This window comes from Dromiciops gliroides, chromosome 1, assembly GCF_019393635.1.
Source record: "Dromiciops gliroides isolate mDroGli1 chromosome 1, mDroGli1.pri, whole genome shotgun sequence".
Taxonomy (NCBI): Eukaryota; Metazoa; Chordata; class Mammalia; order Microbiotheria; family Microbiotheriidae; genus Dromiciops; species Dromiciops gliroides.
This window is the reverse complement of record NC_057861.1, coordinates 671,795,515-671,813,306: the sequence shown is the minus strand read 5'-3', so window position 1 is coordinate 671,813,306 and position 17,792 is coordinate 671,795,515. Positions and strand designations below refer to the sequence as shown.

The 17,792-nt window shown below is 38.2% G+C and overlaps 1 protein-coding gene across 1 annotated transcript in view; it reads left to right on the top strand.

The window, feature by feature from the left end:
- The first annotated feature begins 200 nt into the window (after positions 1–200).
- Positions 201–17,792, top strand: part of ACKR2 (atypical chemokine receptor 2) — a 31,939-nt gene continuing 14,347 nt past the window's right edge. The window contains 1 exon segment of the mRNA XM_043975956.1: positions 201–249. The gene's annotated coding sequence lies outside the window, so the exon portion shown is untranslated.

The window sequence follows — 17,792 nt, the reverse complement described above, 5'->3', positions numbered from 1 at the left end:
CTGAAAAGGATGCAGGCGGGTGGGTGGGCAGACAGTTCTTTGGCCATTCTCCACCAGGACAGAGAACACTGGAGTGGTATCCCATGCCTCACCTCACCTCCCTCCAGATATTTTTCCTTAAGAAGATGAGCTCCTGAGCAAGTCACAGAGGGTCTGACCCCCACCAGAGGAAGACTGGCCCTTGCAAGAGCTGTCAGGAAATTCAGGGCCAAAGGAGGTGGCTTTCTCCACGGACCAGAGAGAGAATCGGTAGGTGTGGTAGAAACTTGTCATCTCTGGGGTGCTTGCCTACAATCATGGAGGAATGGACAGAGTTCTAGATTTTGAGGTAGAAGACCTGGGTCTGGTTCTTACCATCTTTGACTTTAAGAAAGACACATTTTATTTTTATTTTTTATTTTTTGTTTTTGTTTTTGTTTTAGGCAATGGGGGTTAAATGACTTGCCCAGGGTCACACAGCTAGTAAATGTCAAGTGTCTGAGGCTGGATTTGAACTCAGGTACTCCTGAATCCAGGGCCGGTGCTTTAACCACTGCACCATCTGGCTGCCCCCCAAGCAAGACACATTTTAACTCTAAATCTCAATTTCGTACTCTGTAAACTAATCAAGTTGGATTAAGCAGTCTCTAACATCCCTTTCAATTCAAGATCTTATGATCCTATCTAGTAGGCTTGGTGTGTACCCATTAATAACAATAATATCTAACATCTATATACCATTTTAACATTTGCAATGTGCTTTCCATCTCATTTGATCCTCACAACAACAGTGGGAGGCAGGTGCTAATCCTTATTTCATAGTTAAGGAAACTAAGGCAGACAGTTATGTGACTTGCCCAGGGTCACACAGTGAGTGTCTAGCTACTCAAATACAGTGATGTTGGATTCAAACTCAGATCTTGACTCCTGAGCTGCCTCTAAATTAGTACCTGAGGGCTTGCAGGGTTGTGCTGATAAGTGCTTAAACCAGCTTTCTGAAAAATATGTACATAGGACATTATTAATATTTTCTCCATCACTTGATGGAGTCTAGACAAAAACCAAACAACCAAACAAACAACCCAGTAAATCAAGTCCTGATTCATGGTCTTTGCCGATTTGGGATATAAATGCTCACACTGATAATTTATCAGCTGGCTTTCAGAAGTCAGCTGGCTCCCTGCCTGGTACCCTCACCCAGGGGTGTCCTACAGGCCCCTAGAGCCAGTTCTGAAACTATTTGCTACAAATTTCCAGTGCAATCACATTTATACCTCAGAAATTGGCAAAGACTACAAATTGGGGCTCAATTTATCGTTTTGTTGGTTGCCTAGAATTAAGAAAGCATTTGAGAAAATGTTGATGATTAAACTTAAGAATGTGTTGCAAATTTTCAGACCCTCCCCCTTAACCAAGGCATCCCCAACACCCCCACTGTGGTACCCTCACCCATACCTAACCTCCCCCATCTCCCCAGTCAATAAACATCTACTATGATTCAGGTGCTGTGCCAAATCCAGGTTTCTCTCTCCTGGGTTTCATCCCACAGAAAAGATCTCAGAAGTCAGCTACAATGATTTAGGAATGTTCAGTTCAGTTCCACAGGTATATGGTCCCCAGTAGAGGAGATACAAAGTCCTTTCCCTTAGGAAGCTCACATCAGGAGCATAAGGACATTATTACAATACACAACATTACCCAATAAGTGCCCTAGGAAGGGGCAGTGCTTTGCTCCTTCTGGGGTGCCTCAGAGATCTTTACTCCCTGGGTGGTCAGGGATTCCAGGAGTGACATTTGAGTTGGGATTTTAAAAAATAGGTAAGAATTTTGGGGAAGGAGATAGAAGCACATTCCAGTTATAGGAAACAGCAAACGTATGGAAGCATGAAAACTTGGGATGTATTCTAGGTGTCCAGTTTGTCTGGAGCATAGTATAGACTGGGTGAAAAGGCAGGGTAGGAAAGGAAGGGTGGTGTCAGAATGTGAATGGATATGGATGCCAGGCTAAGAATTAGGAACTTGATTCAGTAGGATGCTATTAAAGGGTTTTAAGCTAAAGAATGACAGGACCAAATCCATGTATGAGAGAATATTAATCTGGCAGCCGTGGAGGGTAGATTGGAGTAGAGAGAAGGAAAGTGATAATAACAAAAATAATATCCATCCCAGGTCCATCTGAGTTGTCCTAGCACACGGTTAGGTGGGGCTTGATGTTTTAGAAAGTTCCCAGTGGCGGTGGTGGTACTACTGTTGTTTTTTTGTTTTGTTTTGGGGGGCAATGAGGGTTAAGTGACTTGCCCAGGGTCACACAGCTAGTAAGTGTCAAGTGTCTGAAGCCGAATTTGAACTCAGGTTCTTCTGAATCCAAGGCCGGTGCTTTATCCACTGCGCTACCTAGCTGCCCCTGGTACTACTATTGTTACCCTCATTTTGCAGATAAGAAAACTGAGGCCGAGAGATGGTTAATTTACTTGCCTAAGTTCACACAACTTGCTAGGGCAGAAAATCTTGAATTCCAAGCCATATCTCCTGCATCAATCTAGGGTTCTTTCCATTAGTGTATCATACTGGATAGTGTCAGACTTGGAGTGAGGAAGCTCCTAGTTCAAACACTGCCTGTGATACTTATTAGCTGTGTGACCATTGGCAAGTCACTTAACCACCTTGAGCCTCAGTCTCCTTATCTGTGTAATGGAAACAATAATGCCTCTAGTATGGCAGTTATCAAAGTGGGAACTAAGGACCCCTGGGGGGGGAGCTCCAAGATCCTTTGGGGGTCTGTGAAGTAAAAAATATTTTTATAATAATACTAAACCATTTAAATTTCTAATATGGTAAATATCAAGAGCTATAAATAGTGGCATGCTTAGTTAGATTTAGAATCAGCTTAGATTTTCTCTTGAACTGATTGTTAAGTTTTCAAGGTGAATATCTCTACTTCAGAAATGCTACAAATCAGAACTTCCTTTATTGTTGATGGTCTATTTTTAAGAAAGTAATGGAGAAAATCTTAATAATGTGGATTATTCTTTAAGGTGTGTTGTGAATACTTTTTTTTTCAGAGAGTGGGTTGTTAAATATCTAACAGCACACTCTCGTATAAACAAAAGCTCTTTGGGGGGATGTGTAATCATTTTTAAGGGTGTAAAGAGATCCTCAGGCCCAAAAGTTTGAGAACTGATACTCTCATTTTGTTGTGAGATTCAAATGAGATAAATATATGTAAAGCATTTTATACATTTTAGGGTACTATATAAATGTCAGTTATTATATTATAGTAACTTTCAGTAAGTTAGGGGGGAAGGACTTTTAGAGGGAGAGGAAGAGGGATGGAGAGAGATTCCCAGATCTCTGGAATTCCCACTAGCTGGTGCTATTCATAAGGCCAACACTGACCTCCCCCCCACCCCCCCAAGTGAGTGCCTCAGTGGCCAAAACAGCATAGCACGGCGGGGGAGAGGTTGACTCATCTCTAAAATGAGATGGTGGGAAAAATTTTTTAGAATAAATAACTAATTTACAAAATATTAATAAAGTGAGGTGGTGGGACTAGTGTTATCCCCTTCTATACCAATGATCCTGGGATGCTGTGATTGAGCATTGGGCTTAAAGTCAGAAGACTTGGGTTGAAATCTCCATTCTGAAACATAATCAGTATGGGATCCTGGCCACATCACTTCTCTCTGTGCCTTAGGGAATTTTCTAGGATTGATTTATTCAGTTCAGTTCAATCATTTTCAGTCATGTCCAACTATTTGTGACCCTGTTTGGGGTTTTCTTGGCAAAGATCCTAAAGTGGTTTGCCATTTCCTTCTCCAGCTCATTTTACAGATGACGAAACTGAGACAAACAGAGTTAAGTAACTTGCTCAGGGTCATACAACTAGTAAGTGTCAGAGGCCAGATTTGAACTCAGGAAGATGGGTCTTCCTGACTCCAGACCCAGCCCTCTATTCACTGAGCCATCCAGCTGTAAGAAAATCACAAACCCTTCCCAAATAAGAGTTATGACACAGTGCTACGTGCAAAAGCAAAATGGGCTTTGGAAATGACTCCCATGATAACAGTTAATATGATCAATCCTATCATTTCTGAAATATTGGATCAAATCCTAGGTCAGATTAAGCAATTCTTTGTCCCCTGGGGTTTTCGAATTGGATGAAGGGGTGGGGCTCTCAGAAACTCTGGACTTAGGGTCTACCCTGTCCCTGCTACTTGTTAGTTATGTAAGTTTGTGCAAGTCTCTTCCCCTCTCCTGGCCTCAGTCCCCTCCTTTGCAAAATGACTGTGTATCATTAGATGATCTCTAAGGTCCCGTCCACCTGTAACAGTCTGGGTTCTCAGGGTCTTCCCTGTTTGGATGTTCTCTATTTTCTGTTCTAAAAGCACGTTCCAATTTAAGATCATTGTGACGAGTATTTACCAGGGAGGCTCTAACTGTGGATAATGAGGCTAAGGGGTAGATGACTGCTAGGTCAATGTGGTATGGTGTTAATAAAGACATTACGTGACCTGAACTTTAGACCGAGGGCTAACCCTGATTGACTCTGTGATGCTGCGCATGGTATTTAAACTTTTCAAGGTGGAGCAAGGTTGGGGAAACTGAGGACTAAAACAAAGAATAAGTCCTGTCCTCCTAACTTGGATGGGGAGTGAAGAGGGTGTGCCACAGTTCAAATGACATCATGGCTTGGTAAATGGGAAAGCATGAGTATGGAGGGAAAAGTTCGGGAAAGTGTTACTTTTATCATTATTGTGCTCCCACATAAATGCAATTAAAAGGAAAAAATTAGAAACCAAGCGCAAGGTTGGTGCCAATGCCCACTTCCAACATCACAGGCATATATATAAAAGTAATAAGCCCTATTTTAAAAGTGCTTTAATGTTTGCAAAGTGCTTGCCCCATAACAGTCCAAGGACACATGTGGAATAGATGTTATTAACCCCAATTTGTTTTTGCCAAGCCCTGTGACTTCATTGGTGTATGGAACTCTCTGTGAAGAAATGGCCCCTGGGAGTATAGATCATCATGGGCTGGGCAACTTGGAGTCTGTTATCTTAGGTCCTGAGAGGGTAGGTCACACACAGGCTGGGTGACCACCCAGCCTGCTTCTATCAAAGGTAGACCCTGAACCACGTTTTCCTGAATCCCAGATTGGCTTGATATCTACTATGCTGAGGTATAAATGCTCACACTGAAAATTTAACACTAGGCTCTCTGGTCTCCAGCACACCTATGGGAGAGACCCTGCCTTTGTCCCCCTCAGTATGGCAAAGCATAACCCATTATATCATAGATTAGAATCAGATCTGGAAGGGACCTTGGAGGTCATCTAGTCCCCTAATCCCCTCTCCCCCATGGTGTTTTTGTTGTTGTTTGTTTATTTTTTTTCGGGGCAGTGAGAATTAAGTGACTTGCCCAGGGTCACACAGCTAGTGTCAAGTGTCTGAGGTCGGATTTGAACTCCAGTCCTCCTTACTCCAGGGCTGGTGCTTTATCCATTTCACCACCTAGCTGCCTCTCTCCCCCATGTTTTTACAGGAATGACTTTTATACATCCATGGTAAAAGGATCCAGCCCCTTCTTAAAAGCTTGTAGTGAAGGGGAACTCACTATCTATTAAAATAAGCCCATTCCTCTTTTGGATTCCTCTTGATATTAGGAAGTTTTCTCTTACATCAGGCTGAGAAATGCCTCTCTACAGCTCCCTCACCCTCAATGCTTTTAGTTCTACCCACTGAGGCCAAATGGAAAAGATCCAATTGTATTTTTTTCTTAGTTTTTTAAATTTTGTTATTTCCAGTTACATGTAAAGATGGTTTTCAACATTCATTTTTAAAATTAAAAAAAATTTTAATTATTTTATTTTTAAAAATTTTATCAACATTCATTTTTGTAAGATTTTTGAGTTCCAAATTTCTCTCCCACTCTCCCTTCCCTCTCCCCTCCTGAAGCCAGCAAGCAATCTGATATAGGTTATACATTACATTCATGTTAAACATATTTCCACATTAGTCATGCTGTGAGAGAAGAATCAAAACAAAAGGGGGAAAACACAAGAAAGAAGAAACAACAACAACTTAAAAAAACATAAAGGAAAATAGCATGCTTCAATCTGCATTCAGATTCCATATTTCTTTTTCTGGATGTGGAGAGCATTTTCCAGCATGAGTCTTTTGTCTTGGATCATTGTATTGCTGAGAAGAGCACAGCTGACCATCAAACAATGTTGTTGATACTGTGTACAATGTACTCTTGGGTCTGCTCATTTCACTCAGCATCAATTTATGTAAGTATTTCCAGATCTTTCTGAAATCTGCCTGCTCATAATTTCTTATAGCACAATAGTATTCCATTATATTCATATAACATAACTTCTTTAGCCATTCCCTAATTGATGGGCATCCTCTAGGTTTCTAATTCTTTGCCACCACAAAAAGAGCAGCTATAAATATTTTCGTACATGTGGGTCCTTTTCCCTTTTTTATGATCTCTTTGGGATATAGACCTAGTAGTGGTATTGCTGGGTCAAAGGGCATACACAGTTTTTATAGCCTTTTGGACATGGTTCCAAATTTCTCTCCAGAATGGTTGGATCAGTTCACAATACCACCACTAGTGCATTAGTGTTCCAATTTTCCCACATCTTCTCCAACATTTATTATTTTCAATTTTTGTCATATTGGTCAACAGGATAGGTGTCAGGTGGTACCTCAGAGTAGTTTTAATTGGCATTTCTCTAATCAATAGTGATTGAGAACATTTTTTCATATGGCTGTAGATAGCTTAAATTTCTTAATCTGAAAACTGTCTGTTCATATCCTTTGACCATTTCTCAATTAAGGAATGACTTGTATTCTTATATATTTGATTCGGTTCTCTCTATATTTTATAAATGAAGTCTTTGTCATAAACACTGACTGTAAAAATTGTTTCCCAGCTTACTGCTTTCCTTCTAATCTTGGATGCACTCACTGATTTTGTTTGTGCAAAAACTTAAATTTAATGTAATCAAAATGATCCATTTTGCATTTCACAATGTTCTCTATTTCATCTTTGGTCATAAATTCTTCCTTCCCCATAGATCTGACAAGTTAACTATTCCTTCCTTTTCTAATATGCCTGTGGTATCACCCTTTATGTCTAGATCATGTACCCATTTTGACTTTACTTTGGTGTATAGTGTAAGATGTTGGTCTATGCCTAGTTTCTGCCATACTGTTTTCCATTTTTCCCAGTATTTATCCTGGGGGCTAGAGTCTTTGGGTTTATCAAACAGAAGATGGCTATATTCATTTACTGTTGTGTTTTGTGTGCTTAACCTATTCCACTGATTCACCTCTCTATTTCTTAGCCAGTACCAAATAGTTTTGATGGTTGCCACCTTATAATATAGTTTTAGATCTGGTACAGCCAGGCCACATTCCTTTGTATTTTTTTCCATTAATTCCCTTGATGTTCTTGACCTTTTATTCTTCCAGATAAATTTTGTTATTTTTCTAGCTCTATGAAATAACTTTTTGGTAGTTTGATTGGTATGGTATTGAATAAGTAAATTAATTTAAGTAGAATTGTCATTTTTTATTATATTAGCTCAGCCTACCCATGAGCAATTTATATTTTTTGCATTTGTTTAGATCTGATTTTATTTGTGTGAAAAGTGTTTTGTAATTGTGTTCATATAGTCTCTGGGTTTGTCTTGCCAGGTAGACACCCAAATATTTTTATATTGTCTACGATTATTTTTTTTTTTCTTTTTTTTTTTAGTGAGGCAATTGGGGTTAAGTGACTTGCCCAGGGTCACACAGCTAGTAAGTGTTAAGTGTCTGAGGCCGGATTTGAACTCAGGCACTCCTGAATCCAGGGCCGGTGCTCTATCCACTGCGCCACCTAGCTGCCCCGTCTACGATTATTTTAAATGGGATTTCTCTTTCTATCTCTTGCTACTGAACTTTGTTGGTCATACATAGAAATGCTGATGATTTATGTGGGTTTATTTTATATCCTGGGGCAGCTAGTTGGCACAGTGGATAAAGCACTGGCCCTGGATTCAGGAGGACTTGAGTTCAAATCCAGCCTCAGACACTTGACACTTACTAGCTGTGTGACCCTGGGCAAGTCACTTAACCCCAATTGCCTCACCAAAAAAAAAATAATATTTTATATCCTGAAACTTTGCTAAAGTTGTTAATTGTTTCAAGTAGGGGCTTTTTTTGTTGATTCTTTTAGGATTCTTTAAGTATACCATCATATCATTTGCAAAGAGTGGTAGTTTTGTTTCCCTCTTGCCTATTCTAATTCCTTCAATTTTTTTTTCTTCTCTTATTGCTAAAGCTAACATTTCTAGTACAATGTTGAATATTAGTGGTGATAATTGACATCTTTGTTTCACCCCTGATCTTATTGGGAATACTTCTAACTTATCCCCCTTACATATAATGCTTGCTGATGGTTTTAGATAGATACTGTTTATCATCTTAAGGAAAGCTCCATTTATTCCTATGATTGCTAGTGTTTTTTTAATAGGAACGAATACTGTATTTTGTCAAAAGCTTTTTCTGCATCTATTGAGATAATCACATGATTTTGGTTAGTCTTATTATCGATGTGGTCAATTATGTTGTTTTCCTAATATTGACCCAGCCCTGCATTGCTGGTATAAATCCCACCTGGTGTATTATCCTGGTGATAAATTGCTGTTATCTCTTTGCTAATAATCTATTTAGAATTTTTGCATCAATATTCATCAGGGAAATTGGTTTATAATTTTCTTTCTCTGTTTTTGCTCTTCCTGGTTTAGGTATCAGGACCATATTTGTCTCATAGAAGGAATTTGGTAGGATTCCTTCTTCACCTATTTTTCCAAATAGTTTGTATAGTATTGGAATTAATTGTTCTTTAAATGTTTGGTAGAATTCACTTGTAAACCCATCTGGCCCTGGAGCTTTTTTCTTAGGGAATTTATTGATGGCTTATTCAGTTTCTTTTTCTAAAATGGGCTAATTTAAGGATTTTATTCCCTCCTCTGTTTATCTGGACAATTAATTTTTTTGTAAATATTCATCCATTTCATTTAGATTGTCAAATGTATTGGCATCTAATTGGGCAAAATTGCACCTAATTATTGCTTTAATTTCCTCTTCATTGGTGGTGAATTCACCCTTTTCATTTTTGATACTGGTAATTTGATTTTCTTCTTTCTTTTTAAAAATCAATTTAACCGGAGAGATCTATTTTGTTGATTTTTAAAGAACCAACACTTAGTTTTATTTATTAATTCTATAGTTTTCTTATTTTCAATTTTATTAATCTTTTCCTTGATTTTCAGAATTTCTAATTTGGTATTTAATTGGGGATTTTTAATTTGTTATTTTTCTAGCTTTTTAAGTTTCATGCCCAATTCATTGATCTCCTCTTTCTCTATTTTATTCATTTAGGCATTTAGAGATATAAAATTTCCCCTAAGAACTTCTTTGGCTGTATCCCATAAGTTTTGGTATGTTGTCTCATTATTGTCATTCTCTTTGAAGAAATTATTGATTGTTTCTATTGATTTGTTGTTTGACCAAGTCATTCTTTAGGATGGAATTATCTAATTTCCAGTTAATTTTTAGTCTATCTTTCCATGGCCCTTTATTACACATAATGTTATTGCATCATGATCTGAAAAGGATGCATTTACTATTTCTGCCTCTCTGCATTTGGCAGAGGCTTTTATGCCCTAATATATGGTCAATTTTTGCACATGTGCCATGCACCACTGAGAAAAAGGTATATTCCTTTCTATCCCTATATGGTTTTCTCCAGAGGTCTATAATATTTATTTTTTTCTAAAATTCTATTCACCTCCTTAACTTCTTTCTTATTTGTTTTGTGGTTAGATTTATTTAGTTCTGAGAGGGGGAGGTTGAGGTCCCCCACTAATATAGTTTTGCTGTCTATTTCTTCCTGTAACTCTCTTAACTTCTTTAAGAATTGGATGACTGTACCACTTGGTGCATATATATTTAGTATTGATATTACTTTATTGTCTATGGTACCTTTTTGCAAGATGTAGTTTCTTTCCTTATCTCTTTTAATTAGGTCTATTTTTGTTTTTACTTTGTCTGAGGTAAGCATTGCCACCCCTGATTTTTTTCACTTCAGCTCAAGTATAACATATTCTGCTCCAGCCTTTTACCTTCACGCTGTGTGTATTTCTCTGTTTCAGATGTGTTTCTTGTAAACAACATATTATAGGATTCTGGTTTTTAATCCATTCTGCTATCTGCTTCTATTTCACTGGAGAGTTTGTTCTATTCACACTCAGTTATGGTTGCTAACTGTGTATTTCCCTGCATCCTATTTTTCCTCTTGTTTATACTTTCCTCTCTCCACTCCCCTGTCCCTTCTCACCAGTGCTTTGCTTCTTCTTCTTCTTCTTCTTCTTCTTCTTCTTCTTCTTCTTCTTCTTCTTCTTCTTCTTCTTCTTCTTCTTTTTTTTTTTTTTGCAGGGTAGTGGGGGTTAAGTGACTTGCCCAGGGTCACACAGCTAGTAAGTGTCAAGTCTGAGGCCAGATTTGAACTCAGGTACTCCTGAATCCAGGACTGGTGCTTTATCCACTGTGCCACCTAGCTGCCCCCAGTGCTTTGCTTCTGACCACCACCTCCCTCAATCTACCCTCCCTTCTATCAGCACCCTACCCCTCTTCTTTCCCCTTTCTCCTCTTACTTCCCATCAGGATATGATAAAATTCTCTACCCAACTGAGTGTGTATGTTGTTCCTCTTTGAGCCAGATAAGATGACAGTAAGGTTGAAACAATGCTCGCCCCTCCCTTCTTTCCCTCTATTGTAATAGGTCTTTGTACTTCTTCATGTGATGTTATTTGTCCCATTCTGTCTTCCCTTTCATATTCTCCCAGTATAATCCTTTTTGTCACCCCTTAAATTTTTTAAAATATTATTGCATCAAAATCCACTTAATACCCACCCCCTCTGTCTATGTGCACTCCTATCTGCCTTAACAGAGATACAGTCCTAAAGAATCACAAGTATCTTCTTCCTTTGTATGGATGTGAAATTTTAACCTTATTAAATAACTTATTTTGGTTTTTTTCCCCTGTTTTACCTTTTTGTGTTTCTCTTGAGTCTTGTATTTGTAGATTGAATTTTCTGTTCAGTTCTGGACTTTTCATTAGTAAAGTTTTAAAGTCCTCTATTTCATTGAATGCCCATTGTTTCCCCTGAAAGATTATGCTTCATTTTGTGGGGTAGTACATCCTGGGTTGTAATCCAAGTTCCTTTGCCCTCCAGAATATCATATTCCAAGCCCTTTAATGCTGAAGCTGCCAGATCCTGTGCAATCCTGATTGTTTCTCCTTGATATTAATTTTTTTCTTTCTGGCTGCTTGCAGTATTTTCTCCTTTACCTGATAATTCTGGAATTCAGTTATAATATTCCTTGGAGTTTTCCTTTTGGGATCTCTTTCAGGAGGTGACTTGTGGATTCTTTCAATGACTATTTTTTCCTCTGGTTCTAAGACACTGGGACAGTTCTCCTTGATAATGTCATGAAATATGCTGTCCAGGCTCTTTTTTGGATCATGACCCTCAGGTAGTCCAATTCTTCTTCTTCTTCTTCTTTTTTTTTAAGTGAGGCAATTGGGGTTAAGTGACTTGCCCAGGGTCACACAGCCAGTAAGTGTCAAGTGTCTGAGGCTGGATTTGAACTCAGGTACTCCTGACTCCAGGGCTGGTGCTCCATCCACTGCACCATGTAGCTGCACCCCCCCCCCATTATTCTTAAATTGTCCCTCCTGGATCTATTTTCCAGGTCTGTTGTTTTTCTGATGAAGCACTTTATGTTTTCTTCTACTTTTATATTCTTTTGTTTTTGCTTTACTTCTTTCTGTTGCCTCATTGAGTCATTAGCTTCCAACCACCCAATTCTAATTCTTAAGGAATTATTTTCCCCAGTCGGCCTTTGCACCTCCTTTTCCATTTGTCCAATTATATTTTTAAGATGTTATTTTGTTTTTCCAAGCTATTGACTCTTGAATAACTCACATTTCTTTTCCCAATTTTTCTTCTATCTCTCTTATTTGGTTTATAAAATCCTTTTTGAGCTCTTCCAAGAGGTCTTTTTGGTGTTGAGACCAATTCTTCTTTCCCTTTAAGGCTTCACATGTAGGCATTTTGACATTGTTGTCCTCTGAATTTATGTTTTGGTCCTCCCTATTGCCATAGTAATTTTCTATGGTGAGATTTTTTCCTGTTTTTTATTCATATTTTATCCTATTTTGTGCCTTTGAAAGTTGAGTTCTGTTCCTGCAGTACAAGGTGCACTGTCTCAAGCTTCTTTTGCTGGGGGCCAGGGGCCCAGTCACTGGCTTTCTGCTCTGAGGCCTCAGCATTTTGCAGCTTGTTCAGTGCACTGGAATGGCTCAGCCTAGTTGCACCTGTTGTATAGTGAATACCCCATTTGGCAGATTGCTGTCTGCTTTAAAGCTGGGGTCTTCACAACTGGCCTGCTGTGCCACTAGTTTGCTGAGCTAGGATCGATGGTCCTCAGATGCTGATCTATGCTATGGCTAAGAGGCTTTTGCTGGCTTGCCCAGACACTGTCTGCACTAAGTTGTGCTCCCCTTTTACCCAAGTGAGAAAGACCTTTCCTGAAGACCTTCTAGGTTATCACTCCATCTTTTTGTAAGTTTTGTAGCTCCAGAATCCATTGAGAGGCTCGATTTAAGACTGTTTCCAAGGGAAATTTGAGAGAGCTCAGGCAACTTCCTGGCTTCTCTTTGCCATCTTTTGCCATCTTGTCCAGTTGTCTTTTTCATGACTCTCCTTCAAATTTTTGTTGAATGAGTAAAATTATGACTAATTGCCTTTTGCATGATAGTCCTTCACATTTTAAACTGAATGAATATATGATTGAATGCTGAAATACCCCTAATGTCACAACAGGAACCTTGGCCTTAACAAATTTTAGGAATAGCCATTTGTGGGTAGGAAAAGGGGGGGGTCGCAACTGAAAATACCACAGACATGACGTAGGAGCCAAGATCAGACTCGGAAGTGGATCAAAGGGATCAACTTTCAAATATCCACACTCACCAAAGAATTGCAGGATTTAGAACTAGAGATGACTAAAGAACTTTGAAAACCCTAAGTGTCCTAAAAATACTTGTTATTATTATAACATATGGTTTATACAGGGCGTCCCAAAAGTATTGGTGCACTAAGATTCTGGAGGCCATTGTATTCACATACATGATCTCATTTGATCCTCACAACAACCCTATGGGGGTAGTTACTACAAGAATTACTATCCCCATTTTGCAAATGGGAGGAATGGGTTTACAGACAAGAAGTGACCTGCCCATGATCTCACAGATAATAAGTGTTTCCTGATTCCAGGACTAGTGCTTTTTCCTCTACCTTTGCCATGCTTCCTCTGCTGAGAGGAACCTTAGGGGATTGTTTAATAGGAGCCCTTCATTGGTCAAATGAGGAAACTGAGTCTTAGAGACTTGACAAAAATCAGACAGCTACTAAGTACCCAAATTGAAATTTGAACCTAGGTTTTCTTCCTCTGAACCTAGCCTCTGTCTACTACACCATATAATCACTGCCTGAAATTTCTTAACTTCGAAATTCCTTGAGGCCACTGAAAGTCTTCCCTTTGAGCTCCACCACAGAACAATAACTTGTCCATAGGAGGCATGTAATAAACCACAGGTCAGAGAATCACAGATACTTTCTGAGTGAGCAGGACTCTGTAAAAGCATCAAGTCAGACACCTTCCTGAATTGGGATTCCACTAAAATTTATCTAATATGTTATCATCTAGACACAAATGCAGCCACAAACTCTAGGGGCATGTTTATGGGAACCCATATAGAAATAGAGTGGTAACACCCTTGGAGAAGATTCCCTAAAATGGGAACTCTAGGAAGTGTGGAATGGGATAGCTGGGGTTATGTCTTCAGTGGCTCCCCATTATCTCTAGGATAAGTTCCATAGCTTGACATTTATTTATTTGTTTGTTTATTCATTCATTCATCCACTTATTTGCTTATTTTAAAATTTATTTGGTTTTGGTCAGGGGGAGGCAACCAAGGTTAAGTGACTTTCCCAGAGTCATACATCTATTAAGCATCTGAGGTCAGATTTGAACTCAGGTCCTTCTGACTCCAGGGCCAGTGCTCTATCTGCTGTGCCACCTAGCTGCCCCCAAGGCATTTAAAGTCCTTCACAAACTGGTTCCAGCCTGAATTCCAGGCTCATTTCATAAGAATCTCCTTCTAGGACTCTACATTCCAACCAAATTTGCCTGCGTGTTGGTCCCTGAACTAGGTTTTCCATCTCTGGATTCTGCACTTTAGTGCAATCTCCATCTCTAGGATACAAATCCTTCATTTTTATTTTTCTCTCCCTTCAAATTATCTTGTATAGCTGTATTTGTTTATATGTATCACACCAATAAAGTATAAGCTCCAGAGATTTTTTCATTTCTTTGTTTATCACCAGCACTGAGCAAAGGTCCTTAATAAGTGGTGTTTTTTTTTAGTTGCCTTGAATTGATTTAAAATCAAGAGACCTAAATTTGGATTACAGCCTGGACATATTCACTATGTTAGCACAGGCAAATCACTTCTCCTCTCTGAGACTCAGTTTCCTCTTCCATAAGACAAAGATAGAAAGTCATACTTCCTATCTCACAGGGCTATTAGGAAGAAAGAGCTTTACAAACCTTAAAGAACAATAGAAGTGGGAATGATGTTTATACTAAAGACCCTATTGGGGGTAGGACTGACGAATGGAGAAGAACTCATCCTGTCTTTAGAGTTTGAGCCTTTTTAAAGAATAAACTTTAGTGAACAGTTCACTCTTTCATAAGTACGGTGATATCTGGGTAAATATTTACCATGTTCACAAAGATGTTCAAGGTCCTGATTCTGCTTACCAGATCTTATTAAACTGGAAAGGCAGAGGCAAAAAAGTAACATTCACATTAAGTCTATGAGTATGTAGCATTTTTATTGCCCTCTATAAAGGAGAAAATTGAGAGGCAAAGAGTATAAGGGCAAAAGTCAAGAGAAGAGGATCATTCGAGGGTGGGGAATGATGGGGTCTGGAGGAGGAAGATAAAAACGGGAGTCTTGAGTCAATTAATTAAACTCAGCAAAATATATGTGCTGGAGGATAGAAGAGTAACTGCATGGTAGATTGCAGTGTTACCCCCTTGCTTGCATTCATGAAGACTTTCTCTCCCTCTGGGCTGGCTATACCTCAACCTGCTTCATCTTGACAGGTCTGTAGATCCCAGCTACATCTTAAAGTCTCTTGGGATATAGGGGTACACTACTTGTGTTAGGGTGGATAGTTTACTGCTGTATCTCCAGAGCCCCCCCCCAACACTGTGTTTCCTAGCTATAAAACATTATTCATTCAAAATGATACTATTTAATAATACTCTTTTAATTAAATTTTTTTCAATTATGAAGCATTTATTAACTCTGCTTATCTCAGTTTCCTCATCTGTAAATTGAACTGGAGAAGGAAATGGCAAACCACTCCAGTATCTTTGCCAAGAAAACGTGAAGTAGGGTCATGAAGAGTCAGACGTGACTGAACAACAGCAATTTTGCCTGTAGTTATTTTAAATGGAATTTATCTGTTTCTGTGTTTTGTTGGTAGTACATAGAAATATTGGTGATTTATAGGGTCTATTTTAATCTATGCGTTCATAGCCCCTGCAACTTAGCAGAAGTTGTTAATTGTTTTTTTTGGTTTTTGGTTTTTTGTTTTAGTGAGGCAATTGGGGTTAAGTGACTTGCCCAGGGTCACACAGCTAGTAAGTGTTAAGTGCCTGAGGCTGATTTGAACTCAGGCTCTCCTGACTCCAGGGCCGTGTGCTCTATCCCTGCACCATCTAGCTGCCCCCAGTTGTTAATTGTTTTAACTAGTTTTTAAGTTGATTCTCTAAGTATACCATCATATCATTTGCAAAAAGTGGTAGTTTTGTTTCCTCACTGTCTATTTTTATTTCTTCGATTTCTTTTTCTTCTCTTATTGCTATAGTTACCATTTTAAGTACAATGTTAAATAATAATAGTGATAATGGACATCCTTGTTTCACTCCTGATCTTATTAGGAAGACTTCAAGGTTATCCCCATTACAAATAATGCCTGCTTTTGATTTTAGATAGATACTACTTATCATCTTAAGAAAGGTTTCATTCATTGCTAGGCTTTCTAGTGTTTTAAATAGGAATGAGTGGTGTATTTTATCAAAGGCCTTTTCTGCATCTGTTGATATAATCATATGATTTTTGTTGTTTTTGTTATCAATGTGGTCAATTTTGATGATAGTTTTCCCAATATTGAATCAGCTATTCATTCAGGGCACAAATTCCGTCTGGTCATAGTCTACAATCTTTGTGATATATTGCTAGAATCTCCTTGCTAATATTTTATTTAAATTTTTTTGCATCAATACTCATTAAAGAGTGTTTTTTCTCTCTCCCTCGTTCAGGTAACAAAACCATATTTGAAACATGAAAGGAATTTGGTAGGATTCCTTCTTTACCTATATACCTATATAGTTTTACTATTTCTTCCAATAATTCATTTAACTTTTCCTTACAAATTTGGATACTATGCCATTTAGTACATATATGTTTAATATTGATATTACTTCATTGTCTATGGCTCCTTTTAGCAAAATGTAGTTTCCCTGCTTATCCCTCTTAATTAGATCTACTTTTGCTTTTGCTTGGTCTGAAATCATGATTTCTACCCCTGCCTCTTTTTTTTCTAACTTCAGCTGAAGCATAATAGATTTTGCTTCAGTTCCTTGTTTAACTTTGTGTGCAACTCTCTTTTTCAAGTGTGTTTCTTGCAAACAACATATTGTTGGATTCTTATTTCTAACCCATTGTGCTATCTGCTTCCATCTTATGAATGAGTTCATCCCATTTACATTCATAGTTAAGATTATTAACTGTGCATTTCCTTCCATCCTAGTTTCTCCTATTGATCCTTCTCTCGTTCTCTCTTTTTATCCTTTCCCTCCTCTAAAGTCTGTTTTGCTTCTGATCACTGCCTTCTGTTATCTGCCCTCCCTTTTATCACTCTACCCTCCCCCTCCTTTTTTGGGTAAATTTTAAATTTTATTTTAGACTTTAATACAAAATGAGAAAGAAAAAAAAGTTGCCATGTACACAGTAGAGCATGGGAGAGGATTCAGTATAAAACAATATATTTCCCTTCCACGAAACCTATATAACAAATACTATACATTGTTTTCAAATCTGCCCAACTTTTTCTTTTCTTCCTTGTTGGTTTTTCTTTTGTTCTCTGCTGTGTAACTTTTTACTTTATTCTACACATACCCTTCCCCCCCCCAAAAAAAAAGGCGACAATTAAGCACAGATAGCTAGGTAGACAGATAAATAGATATGGAGATACACACACATAGATATTGACAAACATATACATATGTACATATGTACTCATACACATACATGTAAGACCATACTATACTTATTTGTACTCATCATTTGTTTTTCTGAAGGTGGATAGCATATTCCCTTATAAATCCAAGTCTTCTCATGTTTTCCCAAGTCAACCACCTCATCATTTCCTTCACCACAGCAATATTTCAGTTCAATCACATCCCATCTGAGAGATTGTCTATGAAAACTTCCCCCCAATTTTCTGCATCCTTCTATTCTTGGCTACATAGGTTTTGTTTATACAAGAAATTTTTATTTAAAATAATTAAAATTATTAATTTTACAATTCAACAATGCTCTCACCTTATAA